Raw genomic sequence first — 7407 nt, 5'->3', positions numbered from 1 at the left:
TTTTGATTACTTGAAAGTTAAATGTTATTCCTAGTGGGCACACTAGTCTAGAAAGGGCTCTAAATCACGCTTTTAAATGACAAATTAATTATGTGATTAGGATTTCACAAATAAATTCCGTCATATAACATGAAAATAATGGGGTCCACCATTTAACATAAAAAAACTGTTATTCTAAAGCTAAGTCCTATGGACTAGATATCTAGCTGCTAGATTGGCCATCCACGTTAGATAGGGCAACCTCCTAACTCCTATGGGATGACGAATCTAGCAGCGAAACGCCTAAAAGTTCGGCGCCAAACATCACATTTCATAATTAATTAATTATTTTTCCCTTGTCCGTATTATGCGTTGAGTTGTTGACAGACTGCATGAAGCTCTCAATTATTGTTTGTCTTGGGGACAACTTCCCTTGATGGACGGCTATGTTTACACGTGTGTAATTTGGATGGTGAGGATTTCAAGTACTAATAAATGTCAGGAGAGGGTACGTATTTGTCGGAAACATTTGCTGTAAAATCATCCAGCGCTGAATTGTTCGGCGTTGGGATCACTTTTTCAGCGTCGCACCGTTCAGCGTTTCAATCTCGCTGATAGTTGAACTGCGAGCAAATGATAGGAGAGAGAAGTAGTCAGATAGAGTGTTAACTTTTTTCCAACACTTTTTTCTTGATTTGCCACACTTTTTGGCCAATCTAGCAGTCTAATCTAGTCCAGAAGGGTTAGCCTAAAGCGTGATATTTTTCTAGACATGTGATTTAATGATGAACCATACAATTCCGCAAATACATCCGTCATATATTTTGGTCTTTATACGCCCATCATTAATCCTCTAGTACGCACCCACAAATGACCAACCACCGTAGTCCGACGCACCAAGAGATGACTAACCACCGGCTTACCACAGCATGTCTATAATTTTGGTTAGCCGCCGACATATTTTCTTTCAAGTCTTTTGCGTAGAGCCATGTCTGCAATTTTGATTAGCCACCGCCATATTAGCCAGAAGTCTTTTGCATTTAGGCATATCGGTTTCCATTCTAGCAAACCCCAAAACCAAAAAAATATAAGTGGTTTCTGAGTTCTTCTCTTCGCCACGCCGCCTGTTTTTTTCCCTCCGGAAACCAAACTACCCAAGAGGAGAAAAATAAGAAGAAATAAATTCATCTCTAAAACTCAAACTCAGAAGAAGAAGAAGACGATTTCTAGTAAGTTTCGATTCCTTTTCATCTTTGTATCTGGGTTAACTTAAGTTTCTACCTGGTACCTAAAAAATTAGTTTTTGAGACCAAAATCGTACATGCTAAGATTTTGATTTGATAAATTGGTTAAGGCTGAAATTGGGAAGGAATGATTTTGTTTAGTTTTATTGCTTTAAAGTGGTTTTCAAATCTATATTATGAACACTGATTTTGTATAGGTAAACCCTAATAAGACTGGCTTTTTTATGAGAAAATTTGTTTAGGAGGGAGTCTATTCATGTTGATTTGATTGAATTCAATATGGGTTTGGGATAGCAAAGTTTTGATATTTATAGTTTTGATGTTCATAAATTGTCAAATTTCATGATCTGATCTCACTTTCATAGTTAGAGTTATAGTTAAAATACAAATCAGAACAAGAAATCCCTGCCATTGTCAAGGTGATCTACCAAAAAAATTGGATTTTTTGAAGACCAAAAATTGCCTACTTACTTTGACGGATTCCTTTTATGGTTCAGTTCTTGTGCGAATAGATGATTAGCGGGGAACAATAACATAACTCCCGTCCAAATCTTGCATAAGTATGTTCTTTGCTCGACTTTTGTCCTCTGCATGTTAGGTGAATATGACTAGTTAATGTGATAGACTCCATGTTTATTTGGAAGGTGCAATTGGTTGTATTTCATTAATGCAATAAGTGGTTCTAGACTTTGTAATTTGTTCATCACGAATATAAGATTGGGGATTCTGTGCTCGATGCAGCTTCTGTGGACATAACTTACCATGACCTAGATTAAGACTGTGTACTTTTTAACCGAGTTCTGTGGCTAAATTACTCTATGCATGTATCCTGCTTATCCATTCAAATAGACGTACATGCTTTGAATTTGTCCTGTATCAGTCCCCTGCAAGCAATATGTTTTCATTTCATAGTTCTTACAACAGATAGAGATTACAGAATTTGAATTCGTCCTTTATCAGTCCCCTGCATGCATTATCTTTTCATTTCATAGTCCATACACAGATATAGATTACAGGTTTTTATTTCGTCCTTTATTAGATTTCGTAGTTCATATTTGTGGACATAGGTAGTCAAAATTATGACCAGGAAGAACCAGTAGCCGAAGATAAGGAAATGGTTATGCGTAAGGAATCCCTTATTGGAAAGACCAAATGTTGTAGGTGGATTTATGTCATTTTAGTAGATAAATTTTTCATTCTTAAGGTGGGTTGTCTTTGATTGCATTGACACCCATCCTAGAGACACCTGTTGGATTTTGGTACCAGTTGATTGCCCATTTTACACGATCAATTTCTTAACTTATTTATATGAAATTCAACGGCTGACAGCATAAACTACTGTCTACTGGTTTAGTGTTGTCTTTGAGCATTTTCTTATCTTCCCTATTGTTGTTCATTTCACTTTTGGTGATTGATCAAGGCCTTAATGGGACCTTTAGATTAGGGTATCATGACTGACTATGAACCTTCAGTTATAATACAAATCAGAACAAGAAATCCCTGCCATTGTCAAGGTGATTTTTTTCAAAAAATTGGATTTTTTGAAGACCAAAAATTGGCTAGTTACTTTGATGGATTCCTTTTATTGTTCAGTTCTTGTGCGAATAGATGATTAGGGGGGAATAATAACATAACTCCCGTCCAAATCTTGCAGAAGTATGTTCTTTGCTTGACTTTCGGCCTCTGTGTGTTAGGTGAATATTACTAGTTTGTGCGATAGACTCCATGTTTAGATTAGATTATTTGGAAGGTCCAATTGGTTGTATTTTAGTAATGCAATAGGTGGTTCTAGACTTGGTAATTTTTTCATTATGAATATAAGATTGGGGATTCTCTGCTCGATGCAGCTTCTGTGGACATAACTTACCATGACCTAGATTAAGAGTGTGTACTTTTTAATTGAGTTTTGTGGCTAATTTACTCTATGTATGTATCCTGCTTACCCATAAAGATAGACATACAAGCTTTGGATTTTTCCTGTATCACTCCCCTGTAAGGAATATGTTCTCATTTCATAGTTCTTATATCAGTCCCCTTGTCTGCGATTAATTCTGTTCCCGACACTCGTTGTAGCTTTGTCAGCTCCACCTCCACCCCTGGAGTTTCGTGCAAGAGTCATAAGCCCCTTTTTCTCGCAAGTGTTTAGGATTAAACCATCTTAAAAGTTTCTATTGCCTGGTATGCAAGCACTGTGGTAGATAATTTCCAGGTATTGAAACATTTAATCGCTATCTTTGTTAATCTCATCTGGATTTTTCCTTCCTCCAGCTAATCATCTTGATACTAAGTACGCTTATTATATCTTAATTTTTTAACTTGTTGACATCTTTAGCTACTTCATTTTTTGAGAACAAGACTCAGATGAGCCTGGTTTATGAGTGTGTCTGAGAGTTTTATTTGATTTGATCCTTCACAGTCTTACAGAATATTGACTAGCATCATATTGTTTTTTATGTATGTTCATTACAGGAAGTATGATGCATATGTTGAAAGATTTAATCAACATGTTAGAGGAAGAAGGAATTCAAGGAAGCCTGATGATTACATGAAATGGCTAACACAACAATTTCAGGGAAAAAACATGACAGATTTTAAGCGGCTCGTTGATGGTCCATTTGGATATGCAGTATCACATAATGCATATGCAGTAAATGGATATATCTTTTATACAGCTGATGCAGAAAAAGGTATGTCCACAACCACATTCAGAGAAAGTGCCAGAGATCAGAACACGGTGAACGATGAAGTTCCATATTTCGGAATTGTTGAACAAATTCTAGAACTGGATTACACCACCTTCAAGCAAACTGTATTTTATTTTGATTGGGTTCGCGTCGAAGACAAGGTGAATGGATGGTATGTGGATCCGGTTACAAGACAGATTTATGTAAACTTCGAACGGTTTATGGGAAACACACAAGACACTGATGAGCCATTTATCCATTCTTCTCAAGCTACTTCAGTTTTTTATTGCAGGGAAGAGAGTAGGCCTGATAGGAAGTGGCACATTGTTTTAGAATCTCCAAAACGATGAAGTCCTTATGTGAATGCTTTTGAGGATCCTTTTGTCTTTACTGGCATAGCTAAAGAATCTTCCCTAACCGCAGAGAACTTAGATGATAACAGTAATTCGGAAGAAGCTGTGTTTGTAAGTTTAAGTTTTTTAAATTGAATTGTTGCTTCATTTTATCGAAGTGTTGTACTGATTGTTAATTATGATGTTACAGGAAAATCAGGAGGCGGAAGTTCAACACCAGTAAGATTCTCAACAATGGCTCGTGATAAAATTTATGAGTACTTGATTTTGAGTGGAATTTTTTATTATCAGGAAAATCTAAGCTGGTTAGATTATCAGGAAAATCTGAAAGGGTCACTTATTAGTTTCAATCCAGTTGGTTTTAAATTGCAATATTAACTGAAGAAACTAAGCTGGTTAGATTATATAAGAAGTGATACTGTAGAATGATTACTTATCTAAGCATCTAATGGAATTTTGATGCACTTATCTTGTCAGTAGAAACCTCTTCTTTATTGTCTCAAAGATGCCGTCTTTTGATACAAAATTGTGCAGTATTTGATGCATTTTGTTGTCACAGGAAAAAGAAAGTCCCACTGGTGAGATATATATGCCAGACGTGTTTCTGAAGACACAAAGTCACCCCAGATGATAATCCCTCATCTTCTAAATCACTGGCAGCTGCAAAATTAGTAGGTTCTCCTGTTTTGTCTAATATTATTTGTTGATATCTATGATATCAGTTGACTTTAGCTGGATTCTGTTGATATGTAGGCATTGGTGCAGGAGGAATATGATAAAAATCCTTCAGCACAAAAGTGTTTGGGAACCGACGCTGTTACCAAGGTTAGTGGTGTATTTGTTGTTGCATGAATCTTTTTGCTTCTTGAATTTATATATTGGATGGTGATAGTGGTTACGTTGCTCTCTTACAGTAATGTTTACTGATTTGGTTTGCAATTGTTTTCAGTCTCTTACAATCACATTGCCATACTGTAGTACTGTTGCATCTGTAGAACTATCTTATTTTATGTTTTAGTAGTAATCGCTGCTTCAAGTAGCCCGCACCAGCACCACTATGTACATTTCATTAGTTTTTATATGTTTGAAGACATAAGTGCTAGACTGTATAGGAAAAATTTGTTAATAACTGAAGTTTCCCTCTATGTGTATACTGTTATTGCCGCCTTGTGAATTGCCGGTGACTTTCCATCTTTACAGTAGTCTAAGAAATGCCCATGTGTTACATTAATTGTTTAACTGAATTTCATGGAATTTGAATATACTTCTTAAATATGGCTAGATATTTGGCGCTGATCGAAAGGGATACATACGCGGAATGAGTGCTGGTGTTTCTAAATCTCAGTTTCTTACTTCTGAGTTTATGAAGGCCAGGTTACAGGAAGAGAAGCACAATGTGCTGAAAGAGAAGCACAATGTGCTGAAAGAGAAGCAGAAAAAAGAAGCTTTGAAAGCACAGTTGGATGCTGAAAGATAGAAAAACAACATTGGAGTACATGATCAGATCTCTAATAGCTCTTACCAGCAGGTGATTTCTAACAACTCTTAGTAATGTGTAGTCAGATGCATATAATGTTGCTATCATGATTTCATCAACTAACTTGGTCTTGTTTGTTAAATATACATGATATTGGGATGCCAGTAGTACCCTTGTCGTTTGGTCTTTTCTTTTGGAGGAACTTAAGGAAAAAGCCAGTTGCAGTTGCATATGTCATACTACAGTGCTGATTGATGACGACTACAACTGCATGCTTCACGTAATCATTGAGCCAAGTGCAATGTTGTGCGACAGAGATGATGCTGTACTTCGGGATGTTCCTATTGGTAATTTTATTAGGTGGCCAAAGGCCTATGTGACCCCCGTAGGAGAGCATTCAAGTTAGAGCGGCAGTGACAGTAGATTATGTAATTTGGAGTTGTTAGGATGTCTTCTAATTAATGTTGGAATATTCTATTTTCTTTAAAAAATAATTAATAAATTAATAAAGTCAATTTGTTTAGTGAAAACTACAGGCAGACCCATTTTACAGATTCTTCCCACTGTGAAACCCACGCTCAGAAATTCTCAGGCGCGCACTCATTCTCGGTGATAAAATTATGCGCAGGCCCATAATTTTGAGAAATTATGTTTTCGTTTTTCTTCTTTCCAAACTAACCTAAAATCACCATATTCATCTCAAATCTCATCTTCTCTGTTCTTCTCTTGATCTCAACAGCTTCATCACCATCTTAATCTTGGATTTTCAATAAATCGGTGAAGAAGAATTCGAGCACCTGTTGATGATGAAATTGAATCGAGTTATGGTTCTTAAAAGTTACATACTGCGGCTGTGAAGTTTTCAGATTTATTGTTAAAACCTTTGTCATTTCTTTGCTTCCATAATTATAGCTACTGCTGCTGCTACTGCAACTTCATCATCAATTCTTCAATCCACATATAAAAACAACACTATTTCAATCAAAACCCATCAGTTCAATTAGCTTCCCATCTTCAAAATTCTTCAAAATGAATACAAATAAGAGATTACAGGGAACGCCTTTGCTTTCAACAAGATTTGAGGTCAAGAAACAGTTTAAGGGTTCTCGATATAGGGCTTGTGGTGGATCTGAAATGGAAAAATTTGTGCTGCTGTTAATATGAGAAGGGGATCTGATGCATAGAAGAACAACAAGTTGTTACCGTGAGTCAATGGCTGTTGTGGTTGCAGGGAGGAGATAATTGTTGTCGTTGACCTGAGAAATTATGGAGTTTGGTGGTACAAGAAGCTACAAATGCAGTGACTGTTGGTGTTGATTGAACTGTGAAAATTGTTGCACAATCTTTTATGCATAATCTATTGGGCAGCTATGATAATGGTTGCATAACCTGTTATGCATCTATAGAAGTTGTTGCATAACTTGTTATGCAGTCCAAAACACGGTTGCATAACACGTTATGCAGCTACTTTTTTCTTAGTATTGAAACCAACAAAAAATAAGGTTGCATAACTTGTCATGCACCTACAATAATATATAATTAACATGTTATGCAGTCGTGAAAATGGATGCATAACGCATCCAAAATATTGTTGCATAATGCATTATGCATCGAGAAAATTGTTGCACAATCTTTTATGCATCGAGAAAATAGATGCATAACCTGATATG

At 36.2% G+C, this 7407-nt stretch overlaps 1 long non-coding RNA gene across 3 annotated transcripts; it reads left to right on the top strand.

The window, feature by feature from the left end:
- The first annotated feature begins 1013 nt into the window (after positions 1–1013).
- Positions 1014–6256, top strand: LOC113349433. 3 transcript variants are annotated; one of them, XR_003360173.1, is made up of 8 exons: positions 1014–1208; positions 3297–3432; positions 3693–4371; positions 4451–4479; positions 4820–4931; positions 5014–5085; positions 5543–5788; positions 5903–6256. It is a non-coding gene; the product is annotated as an uncharacterized LOC113349433 (long non-coding RNA). The 3 variants fall into 3 exon arrangements; XR_003360174.1 differs by lacking the exon at positions 3297–3432 and having other exon boundaries at positions 1017–1208; positions 3693–4079; positions 4200–4371; XR_003360172.1 differs by lacking the exon at positions 3297–3432 and having other exon boundaries at positions 1016–1208.
- The last annotated feature ends 1151 nt before the right edge of the window (positions 6257–7407 follow it).

The sequence above is a fragment of the Papaver somniferum genome, chromosome 2 (genome assembly GCF_003573695.1).
Source record: "Papaver somniferum cultivar HN1 chromosome 2, ASM357369v1, whole genome shotgun sequence".
NCBI classification, from domain to species: domain Eukaryota; kingdom Viridiplantae; phylum Streptophyta; class Magnoliopsida; order Ranunculales; family Papaveraceae; genus Papaver; species Papaver somniferum.
This window is presented reverse-complemented; position numbering and strand designations above follow the sequence as displayed.